Source organism: Lygodium microphyllum, chromosome 16 (genome assembly GCF_053477565.2).
Source record: "Lygodium microphyllum isolate KBCC chromosome 16, Lygodium_microphyllum_v1.1.10, whole genome shotgun sequence".
NCBI lineage: Eukaryota > Viridiplantae > Streptophyta > Polypodiopsida > Schizaeales > Lygodiaceae > Lygodium > Lygodium microphyllum.
In genome coordinates this window covers 101,118,186-101,139,071 of record NC_141150.1, presented here as the reverse complement: position 1 = coordinate 101,139,071, position 20,886 = coordinate 101,118,186, and positions in this window count along the sequence as shown.

Here is a 20,886-nt window from a genome sequence, read left to right as displayed (position 1 = left end):
GCCGAGGATCTACCCTCTGATTGGTCCCGTTTGGTTTCTTGATTTCGACCATGAGGGGTTCGGTCACTCCACTGTTGTTGACTCGAGACTTGGTTTTTCGCTTAGATCTCCTCCCACGCTTCTTTGCTCTTGATATGATCTAGCCTTCAGTCGACCACAGAGGTTTAGGAAGGGGTTTCGGCACCCAAATCCATCGGTTGCCTGCATAATACCCTTGAGCCCGAAGCCACGCCTTGGATATCCATCGTGGCATTGTGCTAGCTCTCCATCGATGCTTGCGTCTATAAGGCTTGGGATTCTTTTGGGGTCTTCTACGATATTTGTAAGTCCAAAGCTTGTCCTTGGCATTGTCTCTTGACCTTCTTGGTTCAGGCATGGCCTCACTCACTGGCTCTCGTTGTTCGACATGTGCTTGTATTAACTCTTCCAACAAGTCCTTGCTCTCATTAATGGGTTTGACTGTTACGTCAGCACCTTCCTTGCCTTTCCCTCGAGGTTTGTTGAGGTCACCCTTGTTAAAGCTCGTGACTATCCTCACACCTGGTAATGTCAAGTGTATCCTCTGAGCTACATAATCAGCCTCACACTTGGTAGCATTTTTGAAGGGCCTTCCTAGGAGGATTTCCTTTCCACCATTCTCGCTATTGGGAGGGACATAGAACAGGAGTGGCAAGCTTTCTATTTCAATTGTTACAAGGATTCTGCACCTCCCTAAAAGTGCTTGTGGGTGTTCCCCATAAGGATTAAGAGTTGCATCAGTCGGTATGAGCTCTGGTTGGCCTAGTAGGGTCCATGATTCATAGGTCAAGATATTAAAATCTGCTCCTTCATCAATTAGAGCATCAATAGTATGCTCTCTTTTCGCAGTGAGTTTGACCCTAAGATAAGCAGGTGGTACTATGTCTTCATCTTCTGGGTCTTGGCTTGTAAATTTAAGCCTTCTAACAGATGCCCTTGAGTTCTCGACTGCACGATCAGATGTGGATTCTCCACTGCTGTCTTGGATCGTTAGTGCAGTGCTGTTCAAGGTACATCTCTCGTCAAGAGTGTCGTGTCTAGTCATCCTCGCCTTTGTAGCTTGCTGAAGTTGCATTTTGCTCTGACTAGACACGATTTGAACACAATGTCCTTGTGTTCTCGTGGTGTGGCCTTTTTGCCCTTGATGGCTAGATTGGCCCATTGATGTTCTAGGGTCTCTGTTTCTCTATATTCAGGTATGGGCTTTTGGTTGCTCTATTGTAAGTGAGACTCCATGCTCATGTAAAGCTATTGCTACACTAGGGTCCAATTTGAAGGACCTGTCACAGCGCGTGTTTTCTCTCCAACCTACTTCGGGGAGGTGCGGAGGGGGTAGAGCCCGCTCTGCGAGGGTCCGGGGGGGGGGCACTCCCCTCGGCCCGCAGGGCCGTTACGGTAAAAGCCATGCACAATTTGGAGGACCGTTTATAGCCAAATTCGAACCACTTACTCTCAGTTTCAGCACGGTAATGGATCTATGATATGGTTTCGGCTCTATATGGTTTCTCGGTTAATTTCACTAACTTCAGGTCAAAATTTGAGAAAATCTAAATTCCGCCTAACAGGTCCGAATTGCAGGGTTCGAGTGGATCACTCGGACGGGCCGAGGCGCATGGGCCGAGGGCTAAGTTCGGACGAATTCGGACACAGTCACTCAGAGGGGCCGAGGCACTTGGGCCAAGAGCCGAATATGGGACGTGGCCGAGCGCCGAATTTGAGTCTCACGTGGGTCGACTCAGACGGTTCGAGGCCGACTAGGGTTTGGCCGAGTGGGCCGAGTGGTCCGAGGGCCGAATCTGGGCCTCGGACCAGAGTTGACGTGACTCGGACGTGCCGAACGCCGCGCATTTTTCGTCGAAGCTCCCAAAATTCGTCGTGCAAGGTGCTGGGGGTCTTCCCCCTTGTCAAGCAACTCCAGATTGGTCCTACTACTGTAGGGGAAGGTGTAGAATTACCTGGGTTAGCCGACGATCTCCTTGATGCCAAGATCGAAACGGATTTCCTCGCCAAGCTTTCCTCTTCTCTCCTGCTCTCCTGAAACCCTGCAATGCACAATGTGGCCTTTCTTGCCACTTCTGGCCCTTATACCCTCTTCCACGTATGGTATTGGCACCCCCAATAACTCACTTACTGACCTTAGGCATCAGAAGTAAGTTTTTTACCACTTTTGCACGATTCTTGCCCTGTTTCTGCCCTGTTTTACAACAGTAACCCTAATGCTTATTTTCTTTGTTTTTCTTTGTTTTCTCCTACTCTAATGCATCCAAATCACAAAGTAAATACCTACACTACTCCATCTCACAATATAAATCTCAAGAAAAACAACAAACCTACTTGCCAAGGAGATCGAATACCATCTTTAACCCCCTTGCTTCCTACTTATCTCAAGCACCGGTTCGGGGGAAACCCCATTCCAATGCTCGATTCGAAGCGTGCAAATCCGTTGGTCCCGGCAAGGAAACCAAAATGTGGGGGCTTTCACTCAACCACCAAGACCCACGGACCGCTTATTGTTTCAAGCGTTCCAAGCCGAGTACTAATGGCTACCTCTCACATAGCCGACGCGCCATCCATATCTACGGGTGTAGTGAGCTTACCTCCATGCCGTTCGAGTTACCTCCTCTCCCGCGCACTCCGGTAGCTCCACGATCCAAGTGCAAGCTTCAAGCAAGCTCCATCCTCAAGCTCCACGCTCCAAGCTCCATTGCCGCGAGCAAGACAAGAGAAGAGAAGAGAAGAGAAGAAGAGAGGAGAAGATGGAGAGCTTCTCCTCCTCGGTCCCTCAACCTCACACACTCACTCCCTCACACTCACACTCCCTTCCTCAAGCACAAGCTCAAGCAAGCAAGAACAAGAAGAAGAAGAAGAAGAGGAGAGCTACTTTTGGCCACACACAAGAATGAGCTTTTCATTCACTTTTCCACTTTATATACAAAACCCTAAATCCCTTTTGGGCGGTCATCCCCTTTTCCCCTTTTTTACATGGCTGGCCGTAGCCTAGGCCCTTTTTCCCATTGTCCTTCTATCTTCCTAGATTCCTTTCCACCGCCCGTCTACTTTTACAAATTGCACGGGTGAGGGCCCGACGCTCTTTTACACGATTTCAGGGTGCGCCTTTTTATTTTAAAATGCACATTTCCCCTTTTGTATTTGCCTTGGACTTTTAAGGTTGCCCTTGTGCTTTTGTCCTTTTCTCCTATTCTTTCTTCAGCCGGCTACCTTTTTTCCGCCTTTGCCCTGCGTCTTTTTTATTTAATTTTTCTTTCTTTGTATTGGGGTTAACACCTCGTCCTAGTTGCAAGCTGTAGCATAGATGTTAAAGATCACGACGTGTGTCCCCAAACATATCAAGACCTGTTCAAAAGCATGCCTCTACATGGCTATACTTTGATGCTTCCCGCAAGCACTAAGCAAGGAAAGCCACATTGAAGCACCATGCTGACCGCTTACTCCCATAACTTTGTCATTGGCTTCATTTAGAAGTCCTACCCGACCCAAAAATGTCAACCATACATCAACAATCTTGGGGTCTCGGTGTGGTGCGATGATCTCATCACATTAGCACTGAAATAGTGGTGACCTTATGATTAACCAAGGACATTTAATGCAGAGAGAACTCACTTATCTGTCATTTAGTTTCAAGCTAGCACATAGCATTCCTTTGAAGAATTGGAGAACCTTGTTCCAATCCCCTATTGAGCAGCCATTGTTGCAATTCCAAGTGGTGGTGGTGTCTCGTCAAAGGACTTGATTATAAGTTTTGGTGCAACCTCCATGTGCCGCATTTTGCATACATCCCAACCATTGCATTACACACATCAGTATCAGAACTAAAAGTCATGCTTCGTCACTTTGCATACATCCCAACCAGTGCATTACACACATCAGTATTAGAACCAAAAGTCATGCTTCGTCACATTCACATGAATCCTTTTTCCTTGCTCTTCCAGCATGATCGTAGGGTTTTGACAAAGATTTTCATGCCACCACGAAGCCATAAGACAAGGTGCAGAGTCCAAAGGAGCACCTGGTTCATGAGGCATATCAAGATTCAGACCGGAAGTTTCCAGCTCAGGTTCGCTTTCGTATTTACAAAGATTTGCATGCCAAAGGAGCACCTGGTGCTTGAGGCATATCAAGATTCAAACCGGAAGTTTCCAGCTTAGGTTCGCTTTTGTATTCACAAAGATTTGCATGCCACCATGAAGCCGTAAGACAAGGTGCAAAGTCCAAAGGAGTAGCTGGTGCCTGAGGCATATCAAGATTTAGACTAGAAGTTTACAGCTCAGGTTCGCATATCAAGATTTAGACCGAAAGTTTCCAGCTCGGTTCGCTTCTGTATTCACAAAGATTTTCATGCCACCACGAAGCCGTAAGACAAGGTGCAGGGTGCTTTCCTTCTGAATGTTATAGTCAGAAAGGGTACATCCATCCTCAAGCTAGCGACCAGCAAAGCTTGGTTAGCAAAGATCCAATGATCAAGCTATTGCGAGATGATTTTAAGCGCAATAGGAACCCCTATAGAAACCTTTTTCCACCCTGATTTATGCCTTCATCTATCACAGCAGGAACACCTATTGAGAACACAAACTCCAGGAGAAAGAAACAATTATTTGACATAGCTGAAGAAGTGGTCCAAGCCTATGATGTTGCTACTCAAAAGATTCCTTAACTCCTGTTATGGGTGATGCAGAAACAAAGAAGATTTCTCCCTTCTTTCGTTGGACTGAGAATCCATGGGAGCTTCTCAAGAATGAAGAAGAAAACTCTCCTTTGAGAAGTAACTGTAGTCAAAACTCTCTCCAAGTCTTGTGGCTCTCATGAGATTTCCAAGAAAGGTTGCCAACACCATGTGGTACTCCATCACTACTTCTTACAGCTACTATACCTATGTAACTAGTTTTTTTTTTGTGAAATATAACTGCATATAAGGAAAGAAGAAGAAAAAGGGACCAAAAACCTAAGCTCTGATGCCAACTGTAATGAAGGAAACCTAGGAGAGAGAAGGAGAGAAGGGAGAGAGTGTAGAGAGGAGAGAGAAAGAGGAAGAAGGTGAGAGAAGAAGAGAGAGAAAGACTAGCAGAAGAGAGAGAAAGACAAGAAAAGAGAGAGAGAGAGGAGGGAAGCCATGAAAGCTAGGAGGAAGGAGAAAAGAGAGACTTGATTATTGATAACCTATCCCTAATTGGGTCTCTCAACACCTTATATACCCTGTCAGTATAACTGGGTATTCCCATGCTAACCCATGTCCTACTCGTCTATCCCCACTCTTTTACAGTCTTGGCTTTGGTTGCACAGCTTGACTTGGACTTGTACCAGATGGATGTCAAGATTACTTTCTTACATGGAGACTTGCATGATGAGATTTACATGGAGCAGCCTAAGGGCCTTGCAGAGCCTGGCAGGGAGCACCTAGTGTGCAAGTTGAAGAAAAGTCTTTATGGCTTGAAGTAGGCACCTAGGGAATGGTATCATAAGTTCGATGCCTTTATGCAGTCACAGGGCTATAGCCGTAGTGCTGTGGATCCGTGCTGGTACACGAAGAAAGCCCGTGATGGTCCTTTGCCTCTTTTAGTACTCTATGTGGATGACATGCGATTATTAGGAAAAGCTCATGATGAGCTAGATGCTCTTAAGGCTCAGCTCAAGAAGAGCTTTGAGGGATCTAGGACATGCCTCTCACATACTTGGTATGCACATTAGACGCGATAGGCATCAAGGACTCATCTACTTGTCACAAAGGGAGTACATTCATAAAGTCATTGAGCACTTTTGCATGCAGGACGTGAAGCCTATTGGGTGTCCATTTCCTTGTTATGTGAAGGTATCAAAGGTCGATTGTCCACACATAGATGAGAAGAGGGCTGAGATGGCCAAGATTCCCTATCCATCTGTAGTGGGCAGTCTTATATATGCCATGATAGCCACTCATCCAAATATTTCCTTTGCAGTTGGTGTTGTGGTATAGTATATCCCTACACATGGAAAGAAGCATTAGGATGTTGTGAAGGGTATCATGAGATATCTAAAGGGAACTACACGCATGTACATATGCTATAGTAGCTAGGATACAAGACTTGTGGGGTACACTGACTCTGATTATGCAAGACACATAGATAGTAGGAAGTCCACTTCTCGCTATGTGTTCACTTATGTTGGAGGTGTTATTCCATGGATGCCCAGGGTGCAGAAATGCATGGCCCTTTCTACTATAGAGGCCGAGTATGCTGTAGCCATTGAGGCATGTAAGGAGGCCATTTGGTTGGGTCGTTTGGTTCATGACCTTGGTATTGATGGTATTCCTACCCTGCATTCGGATTCTATGAGTGCTATTCAATTAATTCAATTAACCAAGAATATGGTCTTCCATATGAAGATGAAGCACATTGAGGTGAGGTATCACTTCATACGTTGGGTCATTGAGGGAAAGTCTATTGACCTTGTCAAGATCTCAATTTTGTAAGACTTGCATGAGGAGAGAGTAAGACTTGCAACAATGTTGCCTTTACTCAATTGTCTTCTTAAGCATAGAAGCATGGAGAGAGACTCAGCTTGTTGGTGCCTTCTTGGAGTCAAATTTATAAATCCAGTGGAGTATAGCTAAAAGGCAGCCTTGTAGTCAGAGAAGATCACCATCGAGGTAGGCCACAAGCTATCATGAGGTTTAGATGATTGAGTGTAGAAAGAGCCCCTTGATAGGACTTCTTAAGGCTTGTTTGTCTTAAGTTGATCACTATGCCAAGCATAATTGCAATTCCATATGTGTTTTCTTACAAACATGCCTTACAAGCCAAAATGCCAACCTGTAACATGTGTGTTGCTATAACCCAACACTTTGCATGCCACCCTTCTTTAGATTTAGCTCTAATCATGCCGATTGATTAGGATAATTAGCACACGTATCATCAATACTTGAATTTGCACTAGATATTAGACCAGACTTCACGAATTGCCACCTCCTTGCAGTCACCTTCCGAATTTCCATGAAGGTGATGTCCCTTTTGAATTACCACCACACTTGTAGTCCCAATAGGTCCACACTAAAGAACACTATCGTATGGTGATCATCTTCAACACAATCAAAGTTTGAAGCAACTCCAAAAGATGAGGATTGTCACCAAACACTTCTAGCTTCAGAGAATGGTACATTCCAAAGTATTTGCCATGGTATACACATTGATTTCAACACAAGAACTATTGAAACCTCGATAAAGGCCTGGTAAACCATCATTCAGAGTCATCTTGTAGAATAGCAAGAGTCCAATGAACTAGCACGTCCCTCCTTTCATTGCAGCCTTGGCCTCCTTAGCAAGGTGAGTTCTGAGATAGTCTAGGGAATACACAAAAATGAAAGTAGAAAGAGAGATGCACTAGCCACTCTTGCCCATAATAACATTTCCTGACTCCTCTACATGAAGATCCTCCTTTATCCAAAAGGCATGTTGCACTGCCACCCTCCTTTTCGTTCTTGAAAGAATGCAAGGAAAATCCCTCTTTTTCCCACAAAGCATACAAGTAGACATAAAATACATGTTTTAGTCTTTCCCTTTATTCTTCTGCAAGTCATGCATCATTTGTCAATTAACCATATTTCAATGAAGGTTAAGTTATTTCCCATCCTTTTCTATGTTATCATTCACCATGCTTATGGCCATTGAGCTTATGCCCATTGGATTATGCATGGAGGTGTTCTCAAGAATTCCATTCCTTCTTTCCCTCCAAAGATGCAAAGATTCTCCAAAACAATGCTAAAAGCATGTACTCAGTAGTTGTACACAATGCCACATGTTTCAGCATAAAAAACATTGGGCCCTTCATGCATGAGCCCTTACTCACCTAGCTTAGATTATCTATATGATCAATCTCACCAAGCAAACCAAAATATATGAATAGTGCAGCTGACTTGATATCTCAAAATATATGATATCTCAAAACTTGATAGGATTAAATGGCATGCAAAGGTAAATGAAGGAAATACACATATGAGAGAGAGACAGAGAGATACACACACATGCAAAGCATATGGAAGGCCTACTTATTCTAGTTGTGGTTGTTTATAAGCCTGCTGGGGTGTCTACCTTATAGAACATGTAAGATACCACACACAAGTTCAAAGGAAATGATATTTTATTTGATTTTATTTATAGGATTATATCCATAAAACGGGTTTCTTCAAATAATAATTTAAAGAAAATAGGGGAAGATTAGTTTATGGCCTTATATCATGTAAAAAAGGAGTATTTCTTTAATAGCCTTTGAGTGCACATTATATAGATGATTTTTTATAGGTGCACCCCTAGGTTTATAAGTCACTGCTTTATCTTCATGTTCAGCTTTGTCTAGTAAGTTCCCATCCCAATTGTTATTTTGATTCATGTCATTGGCCTTCAATGTTGCTTTTGTCTAGTTACTCTTTGTATTGTGTTCCTATCATTGTCATTCAAAAATGTTTATATAAACATTTAATATGTAGGCACAACAAGCAAGATTCTTAGAGAATTTTCAGTTGTAACAACTCATATATATACATCCATATGAAAAACATGTTGGAAATAGGATAGAAGTGGCTGTATGTAATGTACCCATTATGGTAACCTTATACTTCTAAATATTTTGTATCATGAATGGTTAATTTAAGCCTTGAGACTTGGTGAATTCGATGTTTCATTCAAGAAAGGTGATAAACAAAGCTTCTCTTGAATTTTGATGAAGTTAAAGAGAGTCATCTAAGACTACCCCTACCCCTTTTGGACATCTTGATTCGCTAATGTGTTATCAAATTCTTTGTTTAATTACCACCACTTTAGCATGAGAATATTCACCTTATGTTGTTTCTCCCATGTAAATGGCTCCACCCAAAATGTAAGACCCATGAAAGACACAACGAACTATGACAAAATCTTCTTTACTTTGAAGCCACAATAGGCCTTCAACCTCAAACTTGTGCAATGGAACATGGAAAATTTGAAATTTTTCTTGTTAAACAAGATAAAGAAGGCCATAGCAGGCAATGATATAGCCAAACTATTGATTAAGTCAGTGTAGACTCATTGGAAGACATCAAGGTCATGAGTAGACTTGCACAAATGCTTGGCTCCACGGCTTTCATTTGGGAGTTCATGCTGATATTAAAGCCTCTACAATGTGTGCATCATAGTAAAAAGGGGAGATCATGCTTGCCAAAGTTACACAACAAGAATTGGTGGAGCATTGTTGAAGGGGTTTTAGTCGAAAGGTCGTATCCACCAAGGATCAGAGATAGAAGGAAGTAGAGATAGGAAATAGAAGAGAAGGAAAAGAATAGACAAGAGGTAAATAAAACAAAGACAAAGCACAATGAATTGAATCAATATGTATTGAGAGAACCTGAAATCCCTTATCTGGCACTACTCAGAAGCAATCTCCAAGCAGTAATTCTCTTAGAGCTCCTTTATAGACCAAAAACGTACATCAAAATAACAACTCCTTCTCTGCTACTCAGAACCCCAAATCTGATGGCTCCGTTGGCTCCAAAAGGGGGGTAGAACCCTAGGACATCTGATTAGGGATCTCCTAGATCACTTCTTCTTCCTCTCTTAGTTCAAAGTGCTATTTACTGCCTGTCAAACTACGATCGTGACGTGTGTGATTTCACTCCTTTTTCTTTTTTATGAAAAATCCAATAAGTGGTTGAAAAAGTAACTTGCTTTTTGCATGCCACCCTAATCTAGAAGTTTTCCTAGGATTTTAGGATATTTACAATAAATAATATCTAACATATTAAAAATAAACTAAAATTGTCCAAAAATCTAGTATTTTTGGACCATCCATGCCAGGACACTAGCACTAGTGACACAGATGGCATTGACTCTCTAGATTAACAAGAAAGTCGAATGATGATGCACTCTAGAGTTTGTCACACTATATCCATGTAGTGGCATGACATCCACCCGCTCTGAACCTGCACATCCTTTGGTATATGCCAAAATCCTAGTTGTCACCAGCTTGTGAGTCCTCCTCATCCTCTACATCCATATCCTTTGCTTCTTCATCTTTCATATCTTCCTGGCTAGCCATTGTTTCATGGGCACTATTTTCTTCCAATTCTAGCAACTCATAGGTAGTAGATTATTGCCTCTTGAATAATTTGATTCTTTTTCTTGCTACCGAAAGTTTTATGGATGTCCCATCCAACTCATTTAATGCATAAGTAGCATTATCAAACACTTGTCTTACCACATAGGGTCCAAACCATATTTTGAAAACTTTATGCATGATGGCACTATGCTAATTGTCTAAACTGCTATCATAAACCAATACCCAATCCCCATCTTGTATGGTTCTTGGCCTCAATCTATATCTTTTGTCAAACTATTTCTTGTTCTCTATCCTTGCTGCCCTTAACTTTGCAAGTGCTACCTCTATGTCTTCTGACTTTCTTTCTAATTGTCTAATGCGTAAGGCCAATAACTCCTCTCGATTCAGCTCCTCCTCCCAAGTAACACACTCCATGTGACTATCATTTCTTCTATTGGCATGATAGTTTTTGACCATACATCAATTCTATAGGCATATATCTTGTAACAATACTATGACTTGTTATGTCAGTCCACAAAGCATAAGGGAGCAATTGTGGCCACTCTTTTACCTTCTCTCCATATGCTTTTGCCAATGCCTTCACAATAGGTGGATGACCTCTTTCATTTTTTTCATTTCCTTTAGAGTTATAAGCTGAAGTTAAAGCAAGATTTATCCCCAACCATGCAAAGAAATCATGAGCTTCATCTACATCCATCTCACCCCTATCTGTTGTAATTTTTTCCACACAACAATACTGATAAAATATATCTTTTAAGAGAAAAGTACACATTGCATTTGTTGTCTTAGTATGTAGAGCTCTCCCTTCCACTTGATTAGTCGAGTCTTCATGAGCAAGTACAAGATATCTCATTTGCCAAAGACCTATAGGCATCATGACTAAATCCACCACCTACTTAAAATGAAGAGACAAGGAATATGTGGGCTGCAATCCATCTCGATGTTTCACAGATGAATACATTTGACATGTCGTACATGTCTCCACAAAGTGAGAAACATCCTTATACATACTTTTCTACCAATATCTTTCCTTGATCTTTGCAAAAGTACCCCAAACACCTCTATGGTCAGCCCATAAGCTTTCATGAAATTCTTGCATAACATTTACTTGTGAAGCTCTATCACCCAAAACTTGCAATGGCATACCCTGTTTCTTTTTAGCATGTTTCCATAAGTATCCATCTTTTAAGAAAACCCCATAGGCTTTCCTCTTGATCTTCTTAAACTCCTCATTTGACCATTCATCTCTCTTCGTTAATGTATTGACAATCGGTCTCAATGACTACACGAGCACCCATAAAATACTCTTTATCATGTTTAAGGGCTGTCACAATTCCCCATAATTCTCTTTTTACCTATGGATACCTTCTCTATCATTCAGTCAATGCTTTAGTACCAAAGAAAATTGCATATCTTTTCCCTTCCTCATCATCTTGCCATGTGAATAATTATTATTGGGCTTGCATCAACAATAATAATGATAGGCTTTCCATGTGAATAGTTAGCCTTTGCCAATGGAGGAGCATATTTTAAGAGTTGCTTCAATTTCTTCATTGGTTTTTTATGCTTCCTTGCCCAATGAAATCACTGACCTTTCCTCAGAAGCTGATGTAAAGCATCAACTACATGTGCAAAGTGAGAAATCCATATCAAATAGAATACACATGCACCCAAGTATCTATGCACCTCTAATACATTCGTGCATACATCTTGCATTCTATCAATCTCATATATTTTTGCTGGTGATGGTCTTCGCCCATAGGGCCCACACATATGCCCAACAATCAAAACCTCCTCAACTCCAAAGATAGACTTTTGTCTAGAAAGAGTTAAATGCACCTCTTTTAGACGCATCAAAATCCTCTCACAATCCACAATATGATTTGCAATAAACTGTTTGCATCCATGAGCATCCATTTCTTCATTCTTTTCATCCACTGCACACCCTTTGATTGGAAGATCAGTGCATTGTCAATTGTGGTATAAAATCCCTAAGTATTCTATTCATTGCATTTGTCATATGTGCCACTTAGTTTGTTGAACCCTGTAGGAGAATACACATCCGTATTAACCCCAAGGGAGTCTTCATGGTTGTGATATCTCTGCTTTCAACTGCAAGACGAAACTCATCATATCTCGAGTAAATATCACCCAAAGAATAGATGGCTCTGTCTGCAAAAGCCTCTACAAATTAATCAACCACAGGACCTGTAGCCACATTTCTTATGGTCACTTTATTGACCGGTTGCATATCTTGAAAAAATCTCAAAGCCCCATTCTTTTTGGGCACAATAAGCCAATGATTTGAGTATGGGGCTGAAGAGTGCTCCAAGATCTTCATGTAAATCTTTTCATTTAGCAATTCCATTAACTTTGGATCCACACAACCTATTTCAGTTGGCTTAAATGCAAATGCCTTTCCATGCCTAGCCAACATCTACATAAAACAGTCTCTTTTAGCAAGAAAAAGAAACCCTTTTGCACCAGCTTTCAATTCTTGTAATGTTTCATATGTAAATGGATGACCTATATCTTTAGGATCCCACAAGCTTGGATGCCTTAACACTTTTTCATACAAGCCCTCACTTTCTAGTGGAAGTGGCAAAGCAATTGGTTTCACCTTTTTGTCAACTATCTTATACTTTGTCTCCACAAGTGCTTGAGCCCATTGTAATCCTTCTTACTGAGCAAACAATGCTACAGCATCATACATGTCCAAAGAACATACTGACAACACTCGTTTTCAACCTCATTTTTTGCATGTATAGTTGCTGAAATTTCAGCCATAGTGTCATTAATATTCAGCCCATAAAAGATGCCTGAAATGCATTCATTTTCAGCTAATAATCCCAATGCTCTCAGTTCCTTAGTAGCCCGTTTCATAGATATGTATTCAGCCTTGCACATAGCTTCCGTAGGCTAAAACCAACATGAACTATTTGTTGCAAACTGAGAAAAACCAATAGTAAATACATACTTCATTCCATCAAGAGGTAAGCACATTCTCTAAGCATCACTACTGTAGCCCTGCATTACAACAGTGCTTAATGAAAATCTAGGTCTTTGAATTCCCTTGCATTTGGAGCCAAAGGAGACTCTCGAAGTGTATCCCGATTTCTAGGATGATTAACACATACAGTAAGAAATTGGACTACTTTCCTCCCATCCTTGATTCTGACTTTTGTATAAGCAAAACCATTATCAAGCACCTTTGTTTCCATACGCACTCCTATAAAATAAGGTTGTCCCAAAATCACCGCATATGAGGAACTATCTTGCACAAAGAAGTGTTTCTCTTCTTGTACATCACCAATCGTCACTTTTACATTAGGACATGCAGCATAGAGCTCTCCCGAAGAATTATTTGCAGCCCTTATATGCCAGCCATGATTACTGTCCATAGGCCATGCACCATTTTCATACAATCTATGCTCAATGATGTTAATCTCAGACCCATGGTCAAGTAAAGCAACACAAGCAATTTCACATTCTCCTATTTTCATTCATGTTTCAATGGTAGCCCTAGCCCAATGATTTCTTATGTAATGACTTCGAGGAATAAAACCTAGAGTCTCTCCCCCATATTGTTGCATGTGCCTTACTCCACCATGCATATTGCTATAAGAAAATGCATTTTCAGCCACTTTCTTCTCTTTTCCACATGCTGTCCACTAATTAGTAGCATCCTACATAGATGATTTAGTACTTACTTCATGCTCATATTCAGCTTGAATACCCTACAAACTAGTTTCCTCTTCAAATTGCAGCAATGCACTAGTGGTATCATCAAGAAACTAACGCTTCCTCTTAATTATGTCAATGATCTCATCATGAAATTCTCACTTGGCTATGCCAAGCACCTCTCCCAAGGTGGCTACTTTCCCTTCTTTTTTCCCTCTTGTTTGCTATCCTTTTTTTGCTCCTAACTGACCTCTTCCATAACATGTTTGGGAGGTGACTGATTTGTAGCTTTAGGCTGATCCACACTTCTTCTCGTCACTCTTTTAGATGTCCCTACATTATCTTCATCTCTTTTTCATTTCTCTTCCACAAGTACATCCGTGTTTTGTACCTTTGCTAAATATGCATACACTGAATATACATCTACTGGTGATTCCCATCCAGTTATGTCACAAATGTCTTGCCCTGCATGAGACATTTCACTATCAGTAACTTTTTTCTTTTCAGCTGCATGCAAAGCATGTGTCCATACTATAGCCTTTGGACCAACCATCACTTGGCCATGCATTCTATCCAACTATAGACCAAAAGTAGAAGCATCATGTACAGTCACATAAGCATTTCAGACAACCAAGTCTTTCAACAACTTCTGCATACCTCCCTTTCCAAAATTCAAAGCAAGAGGCAATCCCATTTCTTGTGCATGGATCTTACTATCTTTCCAAAATATGAGTTGGCATGCCAATTCCTCCTGTTAGGCATCATAATCATTTCTCTCATGTTGCAAACTATCACACCACATGCATCTTTTTCTTGGCTTAAGGGTTGTTTCTCCCTTTCCTCTTGTCCTTTTTCATCCAATTTTGCAACCTTCAACTGAAGATCCCACATACCTTTGACCAATTCATCTAATACATCTTCCCTAAGAGTGGGAACAATAACAAGTACAGCCATAGGGTTAGCCACAGAAGTGGGTGGTTTACTGGATACATCAATTGTTTTGCCCGTAACAATGGGCAAGCTAGAGACATGCAATCTTTCTCTTCTTCTATGTTTTTTCACAAGTGCAGTAACAACTTCCTTGACATGTCTCCACTCTGTTTTAAGATATGTCTCTGTAGTCTAATCCTCTAGCAAATCATCAAGTTTCTCTTGAAGCTCAGGATCTACTGCTTGTTGAAACAATTCAATTTTCTGACTTGCAAGAGTTTGCTATTTTGCAAGATCCAACTACTCAAATCGACTTTCAAATTCTCTTATTAACAATTCTGTAGCCACAAGACCCTTATTGGGTTGTAAAACCCACTCCTAAAAAGTCTTGTGCGTAATTAAATTTGTATCTTGAATGCAAAATTGTTTCCTATGCGTCTTCTTGAAAGTACCCAGTCAGCATCATGCATGTAAAATTCAATAATTCATGCTTTTAGTTCATGTACAGTGATCCAAACAAAATACTGGCTCCATGCAAGTTGAGCCACTCCAAAGAATTCCATCTTTTGAGCATAGGTATGTATATATGCAGATACATCCTTGACATTGAACAACTTCATCTCATGCTCAACTGGTTGCAGAGCATTCATCACAATAGTCACTATTTGAGCAGAATCCTGCATTACGTGCTGTTGTTGTTGAACCTGCATAAGCATGTTCATATTCTATACTAGCTTCTGAAAAACATAACTAGAAATTGTGCTTGAAGGATCTCCCATCTTGTCTTTCCTTTTGACGACCTTTCACATCCGGTTCACCAATGTCGGAGGGGTTTTAGTTGAAAGGTCGTATCAACTAAGGATCAGAGATAGAAGGAAGTAGAGATATGAGATAGAAGAGAAGGAAACGAATAGACAAGAGGTAAACACAATAAAGACAAAGCACAATGGATTAATGTTAAGCCAATTAGCTACATCCCCAAGGGCTTAATGGAGGACATCATGGTAGAAAGATTCGCAAAGTCAAATATGAATGAATTGTGGCTTGAGGCTGTCACAAAATCCACCATGAGTATTAGTAAAGTTTGATTATTCTATTATATTTGAGAATTTGTCACACCAATGAGGACTCCAAAATGAAAAATATACAAGTATTCCAAAATGCAGTTTTATGTCTAGAATGTGAGATAAGCCTCTAATATACACAAAGGATAGATTACTCTTAACACATAATTCCTTCCTCAAATGTGATGCAACTCTTTAACAAACACAATTTAAGAACAAATCATTTGAATGCAATAAGATTATTAAATTTTTGTTGTAAATGGAAATAGTAGTCTTTTACACAACACAACTACAAGCATCACCATTTAAATCCTTTTCTAGAGTGTGATTCAAGTCTCAACACTCCTAACAATAATATTTTTATTACCTAGATGTACTATTGGAGTGTGAGTGCACATCTCAAATAGCAAATATTAGGTATTTTATATGCTTGTATTGTGAGTTAGTGTGAGAACCTCTAATGCAACACAAGTATACAATACCACAAAGTTTAAATCCATTCTTAGAATGTGATGCAAGCCTTTAATAGACATAAAAATGGATGTTTTATAGCTTAGACTTACTATTGGAATGCAAGTGCAAGTCTTGAGTACTAGCAATAGCAAGTCCAAGCAAATTGTATTTTTGTATTATGAAAGAAAGTGCAAGCCTCAAATACAACATAACACAAATGAATAATCCTAATATCCTATTTCTAGAGTGTGAGATATACCTCTAATCCACATATATACAAAGGGAGACTAAAATTCTAAAAATACTTTTAAGGTATGAGGGAGACCCCTAACACAACAAAAGTATTTAAAATAGAAAATTATATATAAATAATATTTTAAAATTAAAATAAAATGATCCCTAGAAATCTACTTATGGACTACTATTAGTTGTGTTGGAGGCAAAGAAGAAAGGGCAAAAACTAGTAAAAGACTTTCAAAATGATTAAAATGTTCTGAAACCTTCATCAACATAATATTAGTGAGTTTGGGAATCTCCCAATTCCCATTTTTTGAATACTAAAAAGATGGCACCTGGATAACATGCCCATATGTTTCTCGAAACCATATGATGTGACCTATCATTGGAAAAAGCACTTGAAAAATGGAATCTATTGAGCTATAGAGTGCTCGATTTGGAGTTATAGTGTTCAGGTTATGACAAATCCAAAGATTTGACCATGTGTCCCAAACTTAAGGGAAATTCCCATATTCTCCAATATGGTGTTCATCTATGTACTTAAATTTTTGTACATAAGCTTTACAATCAAAAGCTTTCGATCACCACTCCAATGAGAGATGATAATGATGATGGTAGTCTTTGTTGAGATGTAGAGAGAAAAGATATGTAAAGACTTGAGAGGGAGAGAAGAGACACACCATGTACACTCCCAAAGACTATTTCATATTGATCACAATCTACATATTTATAGGTGAGACCTAGTCTAGATAGGGGGTGAGCTTGTTATATTTAGACTTGTTATGTTGAACGTAGTCTTTAGCAAGACTAATAATCACATCGAAGTGGTGTGCTAGAGAGAGGAGGAATGGCCAATATTTGATAGAACTTGTTGAAGTCATAATGACTCTCGAGCCACTAAAGATGTAGCTACGTATTCAGCCATTGTAGTGGAAACAACAACCCAACGTTGTTTCTTGCTAGTCCAAGAAACAAAGAAACCATTGATAAAGAAACAATTTCTAGTTGTAGAACGCATAGATAAGTGAGAGCTTGCCCAATTTACATCTGTATAACTCAAAAATTGAAGTGAACATTTGGAATCAAAGTTTTGGTGGTGCCAATAAAATAACCCAAAATCTTTAGTGCCTTTCAAATACTTCAAAACTCATTTAGCTATAGTCCAATGTTTAAGGCATGGAGAATTAAAATGTTGTTTGATGCAGTAAGTGAGAGTTTTTGGTAGAGCTCACAAGACAAGGAGTACTAGTAGGATGTCTAAAATCCAAACCAAACTTTTGAATAATATCTTCAATGAACTTTGTTTGACGCAGTAATAAAACACCCTTTTCTTGATAGCATTGAATCTGAATACAAAGACTTAAGTGTATGTCTCCAAGATCCACCATGTCAAATGCAGAATATAAAACCTTCATTACTTGTTAAAGAAAGTTGAGATTGTTAGAAACAAGTATGGTATCATCCACATATAGAGCAAGAGTAACAAACCTATCATTGTAGTGCTTGACATGTAAGTTAGGATCTGAAGAACAAGATATAAAACCTTTTTTTGTAAGGAAGAGATCAATCTTTTGATATAAAGCTCATGAAGATTGTTTGAGACCATAGAGTGCTCGATGAAGTTTGCAAGCAACATTTTCCTTATGTTTGACTACAAATCCCTCGAGTTCCTCCATATGTATCTCTTTCTTTAATTCCCCATTAAGAAAATCAGTTTTCACATCCATTTGATGAACCTCCAAATCAAACTCAACAACAAAAACTAACAAGACTTGAATACTAGTAAAAGGAACAATAGGTGAGAAAGTTTCTTGATAATCAACTCCTGCAATTTGTGAAAAACATTTGGAAACTAGCCTTGCTTCGATTTTTTCAAATGTTCCATCTACTTTTGTTTTAGTCTTATAAACCCACTTGCATTTAATAGCAGTACGTCTAGGTGGTAACTCAGTTAGAATCCATGTACCTTTAGAGAGAAGAGATTAATTTTCAGTTTCCATAGCCTCCTGCCATTGTTCCTTTTGTGGGGATGACATGGAATCACTATAGGAGACAAGGTCTTCACAAATATTGAGAGCATTCTCAAGAATATCAACATCGAAACATAATAGGTACCATGTAAATGTTCAATTGGAAGATCAATGTAAACATTAATGTCATGGTCATCATCATCAACAATAATAGGTATAGGATGTGAATCCTAATTTGAAGAGTCAATATTATCTCATGAAGAAGGTTCACCATCATATAGAAAATGAAAAGTAGTGAGTAATTAATTTTTTTCATGAATGTCCTCAAATGACCACGTCCTCCTAGCATCCTCCTAAGACCATGTGTTGCCCATAAGTTGCTCATTGAAAATAGCATTACCACTTGTGCTTACATGCTTGGAGGATGGATCATTAAACTTGTATCCCTTACAAAAATGTGAATATCTAATGAAAATAACTTTCAAACTAGGATGATCAAATTTTCTATGAGTCTCTTTGGGTACATCAATATAAGAAACACATATAAAGGTTCAAAAATATGAAACAAAAGGAGTTTTTCCTATCCAAGTATCAATCAACATTTTACAAGGAGCAGTCCTAGAAAGATGATTTTGCAGAAATACTGCTACTAAGAGTGCTTTAGCCTAGAAATATCAAGATAAGCCAGAATGAATGAGCATACATCACATGGCATTGAGGATAGTCATGTTTTTACATTCAACAATACCATTCTATTGAGGAGAGTAGGGAACCGTATATTCATGATGAACACCCTGATTATTATAATAATCATCAAAATATTTTGAAATGTATTCTCCATCATTATCAGTGCAAAGTTTCTTGATGTGACAACCAATATGAAGTTCGACCACTTTTTGATCTTGCTTCAAAGATAATAAAGCTTCTGATTTGTATCGCAAGATAGAAAAAATGGTGTATCTTGAAAAGTCATGAAATATCGATCTTGAGATTTTGATGGAGAAAAAGATCCACGAATATTAGTGCGAATAAGATCAAGAAAATATTTGGAATGAGTTTGGGTGGAAATGAGAAAGGGTTTGTGAAAATGCTTTCTAAGTGTACAATATTTACAAATACCCATGTGAGGATGAGCTTTGAATTCCATACCTTAAACAAGGTCACACCGATAAAGATTGACAAGCTTACAAAAATTAGAATGATCAAAGCGATGATGCTATAATTTATTGTTAAGATCACTAGGACACTCTATTACGATCTGAATCAAAATGCCTCTTTAAACATAGATGAGTTGGATGATAAGGAGAATAATCACTAGATAAACATGGTTGTTTGTTTGTTATACCATTTTCTTCATCATATTATTTTTCCTAGCAATCATCTGTAGTGTGATCATTTCTACTGCAATAAGAACAGCATATGTTAGGAAACTTGAGACGAGAGAAGTCACCACTATGACGACTCCTACATGTAAAGCATGGAAAGGAATGCCTTTGAGCAAGTAAAGCTTGGTTGATTTGTTCTAACTATGTCCTCTTGTGAAATCATAGCTATTTCTTGATTTGTGTGTTGTCATTCATGTCATTGTGAATATTCAATCAAAGATATACAAGCTTGATCAAAATTGATCCCATCTTTGTTACATAATATGGTAACAATATTATCATAAGTAGGATCCTTTACAGTGTCAAGAAGCTATGTCACTAATTGCTTACGTGGAATGGCATCACTAGCAGAGCCAGTAAGATAATTGATCATGTTCTTAATAATTTGATATGTGTTGCCATAGAAGCTCCGATGTCATATTGTAACTCAGTGAGATGACTACGAACATAAAGTATCTCTGTAATAGTTTTCTTCTCAAAATTTGTAATCAAATACTCCCATATAGCTTGTGAGTTAAAAGATTACATACATCAAGCATAAGAGATTCTTGAAGAGTAGAAAGAATATACCGACAAGCTACTTTATCGCCTCTGACTCACTCATTATAAATAGTTTGCCATTCTTCAAAGTTAGCTCCTTCAGTTACAAGGGTATTATCATGAGCCTCATCAATTGGTTGAGGCAGACATTCATAATTACCGAGAACAATATCATGCAAGACATTGCCTTCAAGGATTAGTAGCATGTTTACTTTCCATCCAAGGAATCCTTGTCCTTAAAAGTGAGGGATAGAACGTTGTCCAGAAGGAAATCTGTAGACCATTATAGAATTTGACATATCTAGCTGAGAGAATAAGTACAATATGAGATCATAGAATTTGCACACCATAGACAAAATGATGACAAAAGTACAGCACAACAAGTCGTGCATAGAAGCTATGCTATAAAGAAAGGCGTTTAGTTCAAAAGCATACTCCAAAAGAAAGAGACCCAAGATAGATGAAATGTGGGCAAGAATAAAGCAACCTAGAATAGACAAAACATATGCGAGAATAAACCAACCCAACATA